The sequence below is a fragment of the Lissotriton vulgaris genome, chromosome 1_1 (assembly GCF_964263255.1).
Source record: "Lissotriton vulgaris chromosome 1_1, aLisVul1.2, whole genome shotgun sequence".
In the NCBI taxonomy this organism is placed as follows: domain Eukaryota; kingdom Metazoa; phylum Chordata; class Amphibia; order Caudata; family Salamandridae; genus Lissotriton; species Lissotriton vulgaris.
In genome coordinates this window covers 567,372,730-567,389,344 of record NC_141685.1, presented here as the reverse complement: position 1 = coordinate 567,389,344, position 16,615 = coordinate 567,372,730, and the positions used below count along the sequence as shown (strand labels likewise).

Genomic DNA, 16,615 nt, shown 5'->3' with positions numbered 1-16,615 from the left:
CAGGCTTTAAAAACAATCAAACATCAACTCTAAAAGCGAACCAAAAATACAATTGGGAATTTTTTTTTTCCCTGCCAGATGTATGTATAAGACCCACACAATTCACTGCGGGTGACAATGTTCCATAAGCATGTTTTTAATTGCTGTGAAGGCTACCTACATGTACCAAGGGAGTGCCAACCCATTGAGACAGTGGCGACAACCCCGAACAGGTGTCTTTCTTCTTTCTTACAGGTCAGAACTTCAATGTCCAGAACCACAACAGGTACAGATGACACATTTTGATTGGGCACATTCAACTTTACACACCTATGGTCCCAGACAGGTCTATGGTAGATGTCTCCTATTTGGTCCTGAAGAACTGTCTAAGATCCTGTAAGGCCATAAGTCATGAAACATGTTAACCCTACGTCACTTATCTTGAAGTTGTCGAGGTTCATTGGCTCCTGTGACAGCACCCTTGTTTTTACTCCTGTCAAGAAGACCACCTTATTAAAACTGTTCTCTGTATCCCTTAGACTGTTTTAATACACCTAGCACGCCACCCTACCCTCACTACATCATCACTTTCACTTATCATTATGGCTTACAAAATCAGAAGATCTCTGATAAAGAGTCCCCTTAGGCATTGCAACCCCGGCCCAATGAGAAGAAGCCCATTGATGAAGCATGACACACATCTGGATGTGTGTGGGCAATTACTTCTGATCACTCTGATCCCCAGAGCCAGTCGATCAGCTCCCTTCCTGGTCCCGACCCCCAGCTTCTCAACTCTCCCTTTTTTCTTGACTCTTCTGGAGTAACAGCATCCTTTTTCTTCTGAATCTTGGTAAAGAGCCCCTCCTTATACTTTTATGTACAATTTGTTGTTCTAAAGTGCCATTCCTTTGAATGACCTATTTTATGTTGTCACCTAACAGTAAAAGACTACCTACCAAAATAAAGCAAAAGAAAGGAAAATTTAACCAGATTAGAAAGAGAAGAATTCCCCCACCCGAACACTTTTTATCAAACATTTGTCCTTTTCTTGTCATATTTATTCACCATAGGATACATTCCGTTAGGTTCTTGCACCCCTCAATCAAACACCCACAAAGTTCTCAGTTTAAGAGTATGTTATTTTCTTCCACAAAAAGTCTAAAATTGATAGCCATTTTGTGACATAGGCATCTTTCAGTGTGTTGATATGCGCCAACAGTCCTTTAACCTCCATTGTCTCCCAAATTCACTACCTTGTATTTCACATAGGGCTTGCTGTTCATTTCCAATGTCTAGCCTATGTAAGATGAGCAATAAGTTGGAGTTGCTAAATCAACTTCCAGTGGTTCTTCCCAATTTTGGGACGAAGAAACGTACCTAGTATTGTGACCGCACTTCCTTCCAATATGTTGCTATTTTAGAGCAGACTCTCTATACCTGGGGAGGTATGCTCACTTCATTGTATTTGCTCCAGCATTTATTAGTTATCTGTAGGTAAAAAATGTTGTTTTACCTTATTTGGTGTCAGGTTCCGCCTGGTCATAATTTTCAGTGCTAATTCCTATTCCTAAATTGTGTGGATACATTTTCATGTGTCTCCCCATACATTTCCCACCTTTTTACTGATAGCTTAAACTAGAGATACATTTCTCATTTTGACCTGTATTTCCACGGTCCTGCCACTGTAGTTGAGTTTTTAGAGGAAAGATACCCATCACTTACCCAATTAGTATGACGTGAAAAGATTCATTCCCATTGTCAATTGTCTTGTTGAGGCTTCCCTTGCCCAATGGCTGAAGCACTGAATGCTTCATCTGTTGATACTAGAAACTTTTTTCCTGATCTTCGAAAGATCTAATGTGACCCTTATTAAATGTATCCGCAATTATCAGGCATTCACATTCTCTCCAGATCGTGAAGCTGAATTGCCACCTTCTTGGCATGAACGCAGGGATTGTCTAAGATAATTGTTATTGGTGAGGAAAGGATTAATTTTGTGACTAGTGGCAATTGCGTCTCAAACGTATGGCATATTGTAAATTATGTGGCTGCAATATACACCTGTCCGCCTCGTTCATTTTCGTGGCAGCCAGTTGAGGTGACCTGCCCACCACTGCCCAGTCCTTATGAACCCAACATTTTGGGTTCTTTTCCCAGTACATGTAGTTGAGCCACCATATAGTAATTGAGAGTAGAGGGAAAGCCAACCCCTCCCTTTTCTGTCTGAGCTTTGTAGATTTTGGAATTGATCCAGCGGGCCAAAGGAAATTCTGTCTCAATAAGCACAACCCTACCCCATGATACTCCCCATTATTTATAAAATTCAGCACTAGGCCCATAAATGACTGAGACAAGAATTGACCAACTGAATCGTGTCACCTAATTAATCATTCTATTCACAAACTATTTATATTTATGTACAACTGCAGTTTAACTCTGACATTTTAATTAATAAACATTTAATTAAGTCAAAACCTAGGCAATGGATTAACTAATGGTAACTTGACACGAAATAACTAAGTCCAGCTTGTCATTTCAAAATCTGTTTTATTAACTTTAATTTTCAAAATAAGAGCATTTTCAGAATATTATTTCTTTTATTTGCATATATATATAAGCATCTTTTATTTAGTAAGGCACATTAGACTATCAGTTTAAATCAAATCAGCACGAGAAATGTTTAAGCAAATTGTGTCTCATTCCCTAAACCCTTATTCCCTGTCTTCTCTAAATGAAACCTAAGGGGAAAATGTAAAGTTCAAAGTTATCTTACGTGAGTCAGAAGTCCGACAGTATCTTACAAGAACAGGAACGAGCCAACCAAGCTCCTCCAAAGGGATCAAGTTTTATACCTTTTCTCTATGTAAGACTAGCTAAAAGAATACAAATAACAGACCAACTCGCAAAATGATTGGTCGCCAAATGTCAGTCCATGAATTTATCGGCTTCTCGATCAAAATCATATTCTTTTAAAAGCGGCATTGTCCTTTGTCTACGTGTGACACTAGCTCTTCCGAAGAGCTTGCAACATTTGATTGAATAACAGTTTGTTGCTTCCTCAGCTCGAGCTTTTCCGCCGCTATGTCCTGTCCTTGGCAATGAAAGTTATACAATGCTAGGCACATCCTGCACAGTTCTGTTTCCACGTATTTGTTTTTCGAAGATTATGAACAAAACGCTTTTCTTTCATTCTTTGCTGTGCATGGCCCATCTCGACAGGACTTCAGACATCCATTTTAGAATAGGCCACAGTCCTCTTTACCGAGACTCTAGTATGCAAGGAAACACAAGACACCAATTAATTCAAGTAATGATAATTATTCTGTTACCCATCCCCTTTACTAATGTTAACCCATTAGTCTATATTACCTAGCTATAAGCACAAGAAATGAACAAAACCCTGTCACATAGAAGACACAACATAAACAAGAGCACATTTAAAAATAAGCACATGCTAATATTTAAATCAGCCGCAGTTAATGTAGACAAAACGAAAAGACAAAGTTAATATATTATTCAAACGTACTGACAAATGCAACAAGAGCACATATTATTAATCCCGCGTGTTTATGAAGGTGCACATTATTCTAGGTTGAATTAATACAAAAACATGCAACACTCGTTAAATCTTATTGATTATGGGAGTTTAAGTCTGCGAACAAAAACTCAATAACTTTTAAAAGTTTGCTTCATCAACTCCCTCATCTGGTGATTTCTAAATCACCAAACAAAACCCTAAATTTTAACAAAATTTTAACTTTTAGAAATGTCATATTATGATCACTCTCTGTGTTAGTAAATCTAAACTCCTGTTTCATCAGTTTGTCTGGAGCTCTCATATTGAGCTCTACGAAATTCTTCCATTTCTATCTCCTTCTCCTGGGCCTTTCTAAGTTTATAGATTCTCTTCTTTTCCCTCACATGCTGTTTTCTTTTATGAATCATGCAACTGATTTTGAAGAAAAGTGTTACTATAACAATGATTATTACAGGATAAAGTACTTTGCCAATGATTGAACTGCCAATTTGTCTAAACCAGTTCCTAATTGCCTCAAATCTTTTGCCCAAACGTTCTGAAAAATTATCACTTTCCATGGGTTCTATTTCTGAATGAAATTCAGTGATATTCTTTAAGCAACTATATGTTCTGGCTTTTCTCTCGAATATAAGTGCAGCAATGCTGAACATGCAAAATCCCACAGACTCCTCCCTCTTTTGCTAGGAGAATGTCTAAAGCAAGACGGTTCTGCATAACCATGCTTCTGGTGGCAATAAGTTCAGTATTAACCAATTGAAAACCACTTGCAGTATCAGTGGGCAATCTGTCAACAATTGTGGAAACCTTTCTAATTTTAATTGCATTCAGGGTTATTCCCACCATAGGAATTATTGCTCCAAATATATCTCCCATAATTTCAGTGAAGCTTTCTCTCTTGTACCTGTTCAGGTGTTTGCCAATTTCAAATGAACCTTCTCCATTTCTGTCCACATGAAAATTTTTGGGAAAAACTAGACCAAGGTAGCACGTCCCATACCAATGGTCTGTGAGATTAAAATATACTTTGTTCCCACAAACAAAATAAATTACAGGGAAAATTGGGTCCTTACCATCTTTAAATCCCTAACCCCCTACAATACGATAAGTGTCCTCGCATTGGCTAGCACTGACAAAATAATTGTCGTAAAGCGTGTTGTCTCCTCTAATGCAGAATTTTCCACTAACAGGATCATCTATGTGAATAGCAGCATATCTATATTCACCATTTAGCTTCTCGTCCTCACGCTGCCAAAACTTAGATTTAGTCTGTTTCAGCATCTCATTTCTTTTGTAAATCGCCCTTCTCTCCTCAACCAACTTGAGAAAAGACCTTTCTTCATCTCTCATTTTGCAGGTTAAATTGTTTTGTAAGCATACTCGTAGGTAAGTTCATTAGTTACCAAAAAGAATTCCCTCATCTGTTTAGCAGGTCTAACTTTGTTTAGGCTATGTACAACTTTCAGGTTAGCGAAAATTTCATCAAAGTCCGAGTAATAGTACTCCAGACGACCTGTTTGATAGAACAAGCTAGCTATAACACTACATGTTATTCCATAAGTAAGGGGAAGCATGTTATATTTGACCCCTTCTGAAACTGAAGTAGGAAGCTTAACACAAACATAACAGTCCTTGACATCCATGAGCCTTACATACTCTGACAAGAGTCTTGAAAAAGAATTAGTTGAAAAATCACCAACAGATCTATTTTGGTGGATCTCTGGCTTGTGCTCAATAACCCTGTTAGTTTTGCCTGCAACATCATGAACAGCTTGTTAAGATTCAGCTTTGCTCGTCATGTTTACCTTATAATCCTCCTCGTCTATACTAAGGGGAAAAATAACGTCCAAAATTAACCAAACTAAAATTATTAGAATCACACAAATAGAAGACATTTTACAACATCTCCTAAGGATAGCACACCTTGAATTGTCAGTATTAGGCATTCTTTTTTTTAAAAAATTTTTTTTACTTTACTCAAACAAAAATTTTAAAATAGTAGTAGTAGTAGTAGTAGTAAATAAATACCTCCCCTTTTTAATTTTTTTTTAGTAACCCTCTAACAGCTTTTCTTCGACCTTGCGTCTTACATAAAAGTGTTTTTCCAGATAACACAATTTCTTCGACCTTGTGTCACCTAACACAATTTCTTCAGCCTTATGCCAAAACTAAACCTTAACTTAAAGAAAATAATTTCTAATCATTGTCACTGTTTTCTTTCAGATCTTCCTGACTACTACTGCTAATCTCCACTACTGGTGGGATTATGATATAGGTCCACTCTGGAGACGTGTACTTTTGATTTGGCTTCAAAGGTCTTTTGCCCTTTCTGCTAATTACTTCAATTTTCTTTCCTGATTGTTATTTTTTGTCTAATTCACCTTTCTGACTTGATATCACATTAATCTGTTCCTTTGATTTGTTCACCAACTTGAACTTTAAATTTTATTTTGGCCAAATATCACCTTTTCTCAAGAGTTTCTTCTTAGACTCAGTTTCGTTATATTCAGCTTTCCAAGCCCTTTTTCTGAATTTTCTTATCTCAGACTCTTCATCACTCTCGTCCGAGTCAGTTTCAGAGATTTCAATTCTATATCTTGGAACTTCTTTACTTGGCAGCTTCACTCCGTTAGGAACAACATCTCTGTAGATGGTACTTGGTAATTTGTCCTCCTCTTCTGGAATTACTTCTAACTTCCCAGTTTCAGAATTTTCGTTCCTGCTTTCAGAGCTTTCAATCTGCTTTTCAATACTCTCCTGATCTTGAATCTCTTCTGACACAGTTTCTTTTCCAGTTCCTTTTTCTAGAACATTTTCATCATTTTCTGAATCTAGAATCACAATCTCTAGATCTTTTTCATTTGATACCTGATCCGCATCAGAATCTTCCAGATGTCGACTTTCTTGATCTTCAGAATCTGGATTTTAAGGTTCTCCTTCAGAGTCTTAATCAGTTGTTGTGTCGTCACTATCCTCTTCAATACAGCTCAAATTCTTTATCATAGTCTGGCATTCCCAAAGCTGGAGCTTCACACAGACTTCTCTTTAGTTTTTCAAAAGCCTCTAATTCTGTTTTTGTCAAAACAATCGGGTCTTTCATGTCTGCTTTTGTCAGCCTTTGCAGTGGTTTCGCAATTACTGAAAATCCACAAATCCATTGGCGACAATAACCAACCATTCCCTGAAACATTCTGATCTGTCTTTGTGTTGTTGGAGGTTGTATTGCTTGAATCATTTGTATTCTTTCAATTGTCACTGGTCTAATTCCTTTTCTAATTCTGTGGCCAAGGTATTTTACCTCTTGTTTGCAAAACTGTAGTTTCGCAGGTGACACTTTGTCCCTCATCTGCTAATCAATTCAAAAGTGTAATGGTGTCTGTTACACAAGTTTCTCGAGTTTTTGCAGCCACAAGGAGGTCATCAATATACTGGACCAATGTTGACTTTCCAGGCAACTCTGAATCTTCCAGGGATTTCTTTAATAACTGATTAAAGATAGATGGACTCTCAGTATACCCTTGAGGGATATGACACCATGCTAAAATGCGATCCTGGTATCTGAACGCAAAAATTTGTTGGCTTTCTGGATGCAGTGGAACTGTAAAGAAGGCATTACAAAGGTCAATGACCATATACCATTCTGCATCATGCGGAATCTGATATAGAATTACCGCTGGATTTGGTACAACTGGACAGCAAGGCACAACTATTTGGTTAACCTTTCTCAGGTCCTGAACTATTCTGTAAGTTCCGTTTGGCTTTTTGATTCCCATAATCGGTGAATTACATGGGCTGCTCTCAATTTCTTTTAAAACACCTTGCTAAATGAATTTTTCAATCACAGGAATGACACCCTTAATAGTATCAGCTTTCATCTTGTACTGGGGAATGTTTGGAAAATCTATCCCTTGCTTTACAGTAATTTGTACTGGGTCTACATGTTTCATTAAACCCATTTCATCACCAGTTAAATCCCAAATTTTCGGATTAACTGCCTCTTTCAATTCTTCAGGTAAATAATTTTTGTCAAAATCAGGAAATATTTTGTTTTCTTATTCAATCATTAACATTGTTAATCTATACAGACCATCTTCTTCCAAGGTCTGAAGCTCAATACCATCCGGTGAGCAATATATTTTACAGTTCATTTTACACAACAAATCCCGACCTAATAGGTTAACGGGACTGCTGTTACAGACAACAAATCTGTGTTTGTCTTTGTAATTTCCAATTTCTATATTAACCGGTTCTGTCAAATCTGTTTTAATTTGTTGATTAGCTACACCTACAACCTGGATTGTCTCACCCGAGAGAGGAAGATTTTCAATTTCCACTGATCCAACAGTAGAACGGGTAGCACCAGTCTCCACAAGAAAAGTGACATCTACATCATTCACTTTACCATTTACAAATGGACCTGACTGAGCTACCTCAAGAGTGGCTCCAAGTACACACTCTTCCTCCTCTCTCAGGCACCGTCATGAGTAATCTTCTGAGTCACTGCTCTCATTTTCTTTTAGCCAGAATTGTTGAGAGACATTCGACACATTCACTCTTTGTGATCTGTTTACCTGTTCAGCTCCGCAAAATCCCGTCTCAGGACTGAATCTCTGTGCATTCATACAATTTGGAAGAGGTGGCTGTGGAATTTGGCTCTGCTGATTCAATTGGCTCTGCTGATTCACTAACTGTCGCTGTAGCTGTTGCTGCTGACTTATCTTATTTAACTGTCGCTGTAGCTGTTGTTGCTGATTTATCTCACTCTGCATCTGTGGATTTAATGATGAATTTTTACAATTTCTGGGCGGATTCTTACACTCTCGCTTCCAGTGTCCAATCTCCCCGCAATTAAAACATGGGAACTTTTGTTTAAGCTCTTCAATGTTTACATAAAATTTGGGTTTGTTCACAAAATTACCCTTAAATTTACCTCGATTCTGCTGGACATTTTTATTTTCTAAGGTTGCTATTTGCTGTTCAGCTACCTTCACTTGTGCCCACATTGCCTTTTCTTTGAGCTTCTTCTGTTTCGCATCTATCTCATCACTGCAGTATTTTGCTTTTCTCAGGATGTCATCAACTGAAAGTGATTGCCAGCCGACAATTCCATTTCTAATCATTGAGAGCAAGACCTGCTGCACACTTAAATATGAGTTCAAACAAAAGAAGATGTCACAATGGATATAAAGTTCACAATCCACGAGTGAAGATACGGAACATCAGTATTTCGGTTCCTCTTTTATTATTCAAGTATGCCAGCCGACACGTGTTTTGTCGCTAGAAAACACAATTTCCGCGACTCCTCAGGGCTGTGGGAAATGGATGGAGAGCCACAGGTCGCGGTGCCGGTGATAATTCCGACCCGGCTCCGCTCAGGACCGGGTAAAAAATGGCTGTCTGGATGCAAATAGATAGTTCCAGAAGGAAAAACACCCGCAGGGATGCGGAGAATCTTGATAAGGTAGAATCGTTGTGTAATTAACGGCAATATATCAGGGGTGCGTCTGTGTCCACGTGTGTACAGCGTGGGAGGTGAGTAGACTTCTGGAGTTGATAGTCCCCGTAGTGCGGGGAGTATTAAAGCGGCGTAATCGCTGGGTTTCTAGTCTCTGTTCCGGGTGCGGTCACCATTGGAGGGACTATCAACTCCAGTGCGACTCAAGGCCTTCTTTCATGACAAGGCCCCACCTGAACAAGATGATACTGGATTACGTAATCCGTCTAGGTTCACCCTCAACAACAGTTTGATCCCCCTGAGATTTTAGCCTTTGAGGGTGCCGTACTTATAGAGTTGACCAACATCCCTAGAGCTCCGCTTTTCCACAATCTATATAATGTTGAAAAAGAGGCAGCCAAGACACTATCTAATGATCCTAACATTACTATCAAACAGACTGATAATGGTGGGGCCATTGTAATCCAATCAACTACGGACTATGACAGAGACTGTAGATGCCAACTTGGCAACACAAATCACTACACCCCTTTAACTGTGGATCCCTCACCTAGACTCTCAGGAGAGATAACTACCTTGGTTTTTGAGGCTGAGAAGAACGGGTGGATAACTAAGAAGAAAGCTGACTTTCTTATAAACAAAGACCCTAAAACACCATATTTCTACACCCTCCCAAAAATCCATAAGAACACTACACCAGTCCCAGGGAGACCAATAGTGTCGGGCATAGGGTCCATGCTTGAACCCTCTCTAAATTCTGCGATCACTTTCTCCAGCTCTTGGTTAGAAAGATGCCCTAATTTGTGCAGGGCACCACTGATGTCCTCCACCTTATTGACAATATCAAGGGTTGAGTTGGGGTGGATCTACTGGTCACCTTGGTCAAGGAGGCGTTGTATACTAATATTCCACAATGAGCCACATTGGAGGCAATGAAGCCTAGTCTACTTAAGGAAGATTGGTTGTCACCTACCCCAATCTTATTCATCATGGGCTGTGCCACCCTGACCTTAACTGAAAACATTTTTGAGTACGAGACACTAATGTTCCATCAGACCCAAGATACTTCCATGGGGAGTACCTTCGCCCCTAGTGTGGCCTGCCTGTACATGGCGTCCTTTGAGGAAGATGTCATTATTAATCCTAACAACTCATACAGAGACACCCTGACACTATGGAGCCTCCTCCTATAGTCATCACCCTAGGGCACTCAGGAACAACCTTTCATTTGGTCAGTTTCTCCGCATTAGGAGAAATTGTGGTCCCCTGTCTGACTACAAATCAGAGACTCTACTTTTACAACATAATTTGAGAGAGAGAGGGGCTACCCAGGTCAAGAGGTTAGGAATTCTTACAAAAGAGCCATGAATAACCCACAAGAGGCGCTGCTTCAGATCGCGACCAAAGAACAAACCGAGACGCTTACCTGTGTTACCTCATTACTCACAGTTCCTCACTAATCAAGAAAACGATCAAAAAACACTGGGGAATAGTTAACACAGGCGATCTGAGCCTCCCGCAACCGAGGTTTGCCTTTAAACGCACACCAAACCTGAAGAATATCCTTTTACATACCAGGCCCAAAACTAAGGAACTAGGTGTTCAGAGGAATCTGTTAGAGTTACCACCAGTTACCAGTCACTATCCCTGCGGGACGTGTTCGGTTTGTGACCAAACAGCTATTTTCAAAGAGATTAAGCTCACTGATACTTTTACATAGCAACTTAAGAGACACACGAACTGCAATACACCAAGATGTATATACCTTATTACATGTCCCTGTGAGAAAAAATATATGTAGGGATGATGAGGCAAATAAAGTCACAGATTACTGAACACAAAAGTAACGTGAGATGCGGGACCACGAGCTCGCACTTAAGAATAGTGGTAGATAGGAACTCCTCCATCTAACCACCATGTGTAGATAGTTTTTTATAGGTCCTGATGAAATGCACAGTATAATTCTTTAACGCACTGAGTGAAACATGTCAACCACATTCTCAGAGTAGAGCATTGCTCCCCTGGACCATTGAGCCAGCTTGCTCTTTTGTATTTTTAATAAGGCGGATAACCACTCCATTAAACTCCTCCGTGGGAAAATGTTTCTGTGGAATGCTGGCGCAGGACTTTAAAATTGCAGCTTTGCTTGTGCATCCGTGCATGTTTCATCTTTATTCTTTTGCAACAATCAGATTTGGAGGACCAGAGGGGCATGATTTGGAGGAAAATGGCAACAGGACGAAGTGCTGTGGAGAGTGCAATCACTTATCTCCAACCCTGAAGCATATTTGATCGGTGGACACCGTTACGCTCTTCCCTATTTCTCCAACAACGAAACTCTTCTGCATACTACTATTTTTTTAATTCTCAAGTACTTGAATGTTTATCTGAAGGATGGTGAGGATGAGGCGGATTCAGGAGGTTAGCCCTGTGCAGCAGGAGCTCGCTGATGATTGGAAGGTTGCCTTAAGAATCTCTTACCTGAGGATCAGTTGCAGTAGTAGCATTAGTCAGGCAGTGTAAATGTAACCACAGCAAAGGATGCTTGAGACCGGTCAGTAGAAGGCAGTGTGGAAACCCGGCATCCAGGTGAAGGTGAGAGTGTTTGCTTTTGAATGTCTCTCGGATAGCTGCCCTTGGTCTAGCAACAGCAGCATTCATGGGAAAGGACTCATATTGCCTGGCAAATTTACCAAACAGTACGTTTTCACTCCATATCCCAGGGGAATAACAATAGAAAGACCAGTTGTAGAAGAATGCGAGATAAAAAAGCATTTAACCGCTTTAAAAATCCTAATAGATACAAGTTAAGATTTAGGGTTTGTCATTGAATGTAGTAGGCAGGGTTCAAGAAGCATAGGTCACCAAAAGTGGAATACAGTGTGTCAAGCATTATCTGAGCTCACACTGGCCGAAACGGCTCTAAGCTGTCTTGTAAGAGAGACTCCATTCCAAAAACAACTTGTAAATTAAATAGTCCTAAATATTAGAAGTCAGCGTTATCTGCGTGAATATTATAAATATATAGTGTGGAAAATTGTGGAAGAGAGTAGATACATTTCATGGTCTGCTTTATATAGATTGGTAGGCCACGTATGAGATAGAGATATAAGCTAATATATCTCTTATGGACTTTACAGAAACCAGAATCTTTAGAAGAAAGGATAGTGCGTATTGGAGAGATATTTGTTGACAAGAAGTGGAACCCCAATGTGGGTTGGAATTATCACCACATTACAAGTAGGTGTTAGTATCCGGAATATAGGGTGGTGTGTGTCCTTTGAAATAGATCATACATAGTGACTATGAGTGCAGTGACTAATATATATTATACATAGAAACAAATGGAGAGATAGGGAGATTGAGAAACTCTCTCTTATTCCCCGGTTTCAGGCTATAAATCAACAGAAGAGAGGTTTACATGTGTCTCAGGAGCCACAGAGACGGAGTCAAGTAAAGAATATACCAACCAGCCCAATTTGGGAGGATAGGAAAGCCCTCACACACCGACCTAGTCAGTGTCATGCTTCATCATAGGGCCCCACCTCGGAGGCCGAGTACCTCCTTGGTGTGCTACGACGCCAGAAGACTGCGGAGCAGGTTTGTGTGATTAGGCGTGTAGTGAAAGATAAATTAAAAGTGTCTAATGGGTATCTCAAAAAAACTTTATTGATAGATCCCTATAGCACAATTAAAAATAGGACTTATGTGATTGAATTTAAAGCCAAGAGTAATGGATTGGTTTAATTCAAAATTGGATAGTCAGTCAACATGTTTCAGCCTTTAATTGGTTTGAATTTACCTCGGCATTCGTCAGGACTAGTGTAACCCCGGTGGTATGGATTCTCTAATCATCCACCCTACCTGAGGACGTGAAAGTGAAAAAGGAAAAGGTGAAAAAGTGCAAAAAAGGAGGGTGGACAATTGTCACATCCCTAAAATCCTGAATTAGGATATATCTGCACCTGCGGGAAAGAAAAGACAGACACACACAGACATACAAAATGGATATGTTGTCAATAAAGAGTATGAATTTAATGATCTGTCTTAAGGTGCTCCGTAAAGTGGCGATGCAGTGTATGTTAATTAACACTCAAGTTAACACCATCCATATAACCCCGAGGAGGATTATACCACTAACAGTAGGAAGTGAGGTGCCAAACAGTGCTATATAGCAGTACTAAAACTGTGTAAAAATACACATATGGAATGGGGAGGTTAAAAATGGCTAGGTGATGGTTAACACTATGAGAAATCAATGGACCAAAGGTCGGGTGACCTACTCATGTGTGTAAAGCCATATCAGAAGTTATTCTCACTTTAAAATTTGGCGCTAAATGCACCATGGGTCTCGGGAGGGGGGTAGAAACGTCCCTGGCACATCCTGTAAACAGAAAATGAATCAGACAGAGGAGCCATCAGTTAGCTAGTTACTTAGCTCAGATTTTGTAGTAGCGTCTTCCATTAGTGAATGTAGCGCGTTCCATGGGCAGATGAAGCAGACTTACGCCCTCAGCGTTTGCTACCCTCGTCAGCACCTAGCTTCAGCTCTCGACCGGACCCCGACGATCCAGGTCCCGGTCCATCGATGTTATTTAAAGGGAGGTTGTGCTATCGAGCCCGCTTCCTGGTGGGCATGGCCTGATTGGGAGCGAGGCTTGGAGCGCATAAGATGCGTCCTGCGCATGCGCTAGCTTCGCGGAATGGAGGCTTGGATCACAGGTCCAATCCGAAATGGCAAGTGAATGTTGCCATGGATATCTGTTGGAAAGCGGCTGATAGAATTATCGAGCCCGCTTCCTGGTGAGCATAGCCTGGTTGAGATAGAGGCTTGGAGTGCGTGAGACGCATCTCGCGCATGCGTTACTAAGGAAGAAACGCGGCTTGGAAGTTGGATCCAATCCTCCATTCCGCGAAGCTAGCGCATGCGCAGGACGCATCTTATGCGCTCCAAGCCTCGCTCCCAATCAGGCCATGCCCACCAGGAAGCGGGCTCGATAGCACAACCTCCCTTTAAATAACATCGATGGACCGGGACCTGGATCGTCGGGGTCCGGTCGAGAGCTGAAGCTAGGTGCTGACGAGGGTAGCAAACGCTGAGGGCGTAAGTCTGCTTCATCTGCCCATGGAACGCGCTACATTCACTAATGGAAGACGCTACTACAAAATCTGAGCTAAGTAACTAGCTAACTGATGGCTCCTCTGTCTGATTCATTTTCTGTTTACAGGATGTGCCAGGGACGTTTCTACCCCCCTCCCGAGACCCATGGTGCATTTAGCGCCAAATTTTAAAGTGAGAATAACTTCTGATATGGCTTTACACACATGAGTAGGTCACCCGACCTTTGGTCCATTGATTTCTCATAGTGTTAACCATCACCTAGCCATTTTTAACCTCCCCATTCCATATGTGTATTTTTACACAGTTTTAGTACTGCTATATAGCACTGTTTGGCACCTCACTTCCTACTGTTAGTGGTATAATCCTCCTCGGGGTTATATGGATGGTGTTAACTTGAGTGTTAATTAACATACACTGCATCGCCACTTTACGGAGCACCTTAAGACAGATCATTAAATTCATACTCTTTATTGACAACATATCCATTTTGTATGTCTGTGTGTGTCTGTCTTTTCTTTCCCGCAGGTGCAGATATATCCTAATTCAGGATTTTAGGGATGTGACAATTGTCCACCCTCCTTTTTTGCACTTTTTCACCTTTTCCTTTTTCACTTTCACGTCCTCAGGTAGGGTGGATGATTAGAGAATCCATACCACCGGGGTTACACTAGTCCTGACGAATGCCGAGGTAAATTCAAACCAATTAAAGGCTGAAACATGTTGACTGACTATCCAATTTTGAATTAAACCAATCCATTACTCTTGGCTTTAAATTCAATCAAATAAGTCCTATTTTTAATTGTGCTATAGGGATCTATCAATAAAGTTTTTTTGAGATACCCATTAGACACTTTTAATTTATCTTTCACTACACGCCTAATCACACAAACCTGCTCCGCAGTCTTCTGGCGTCGTAGCACACCAAGGAGGTACTCGGCCTCCGAGGTGGGGCCCTATGATGAAGCATGACACTGACTAGGTCGGTGTGTGAGGGCTTTCCTATCCTCCCAAATTGGGCTGGTTGGTATATTCTTTACTTGACTCCGTCTCTGTGGCTCCTGAGACACATGTAAACCTCTCTTCTGTTGATTTATAATATATATTATATACATGTTTGTCTTTCTTCCGTTTCAATTGACAGAAGTTACAGATTTGAAGCATTTAGGTATTTGGATTTTGGTCATCAGATATTATTTCTGACGGTTACTCACTATCACTTACACTTATTTGCCGTGAACGGCCACCGGGCTGATTCTATTGATCCATTTAAATAATGACTTTTCACATTTGAGTACATTCATGGTTTTAAGGTTGCACTTGCAATATATTAAGGCGATTGGAATTTTATCAATCTCTCCATCATATTCGGGTGGTAGTCTATACACAAGGATGGAAAATGGGATCTATCCACCTTGTGTTGAATATTTGCGTTTCATTACTTTTACTTGTTATTTCATTACCTCTGTGAGGTCAGGTCATATTGAATACATAGGCATTTTGTATGTTTACAGTTATACAGCCTTGAGAAAATCTCAGGTGGCTGTGGCGTTTGACAACTAAAAGACAAGAACTCCGAAATAAAACTGAAAGAAAGAACTGGATAGAATTGTTCAGAATTTATTTTGCATGATGAAGATATAATGCATTGTTCTCCATCATAAATAAGGGAAACCTGATTTTGAAAATTTGACGTTTGCTGGGCAGTGAAGTATATTGTGTATTGAGTTGAGGCTCAACATTTGTGGAGTTTTGTGGTTCTCTACACCTTACAGCACTGTCCTATACAAATGTTATACATCTTTTAAATAACTTGTGTAATTCTACCTAGCAGGCGCCGTAATCCTAGTAACAATACTAGGTTTCGAAGCTTTTTTTCCAGATCTGTGACTGGGGTTGAATATTTTGCAATTGTGCAACATTCCGTCCATCATCTTGTGTGTTTAGAAATCTTTAGCCTGATTCATCTGTAAATATTTACCCTTCATCTGCTTCAAGAAGGATTCCTCACTATGTGCACTGCTGAATCTATATTCTTATCTGTAGTTGACTTGAGATGGGATGACAACCAGGGATTAGTATCAGCCTTGATGCTACTGGATTTGTCTGCTGCGTTTGATACTGTCTACAATAAGATTTTGGTCAAGCTTGTGGAGGAGGCTAACCTTCAACTATCCTAATTGAATTGGATTAAATCCTTCTTGTCAGACCGTACTCCTGCAGTGCATCTCGCAAATTTTTCTGCAAAAGCAATTTGAAGAGATTTTGGCGTCCCTCAAGGCCCCTCACTATCCTCTACCTATTCAATGTATATGCTAAACCATTGATCCAAGAACTTGCATCTAGTGGTTGCAGACTCTCTAATTATGCTGATGATTCCCAATTATGGCTTCACTTGGATAAAGCATCGGCCTCCCATCTTGCATCACAAAACACATGCTGCTTCATTGGGATTTGGATGAACTTCAATCTCCTAAAATTAAACACAGACAAAACTGAGATTGTCATATTAAATAATAAGACAAAA

General features: G+C 40.2%; 1 protein-coding gene and 1 long non-coding RNA gene across 2 annotated transcripts in view; one reads left to right on the top strand and one right to left on the bottom strand.

The window, feature by feature from the left end:
- LRRC8D (leucine rich repeat containing 8 VRAC subunit D) overlaps positions 1-16,615 on the top strand; it is a 439,662-nt gene that overhangs the window by 282,162 nt on the left and 140,885 nt on the right. The window lies entirely within an intron of this gene.
- LOC147747493 (uncharacterized) overlaps positions 2,625-16,615 on the bottom strand; it is a 106,687-nt gene continuing 92,696 nt past the window's right edge. The window contains exon 4 of the long non-coding RNA XR_015308298.1: positions 2,625-3,248. This is a non-coding gene — a long non-coding RNA (uncharacterized LOC147747493). The remainder of the gene's footprint in view (positions 3,249-16,615) is intronic.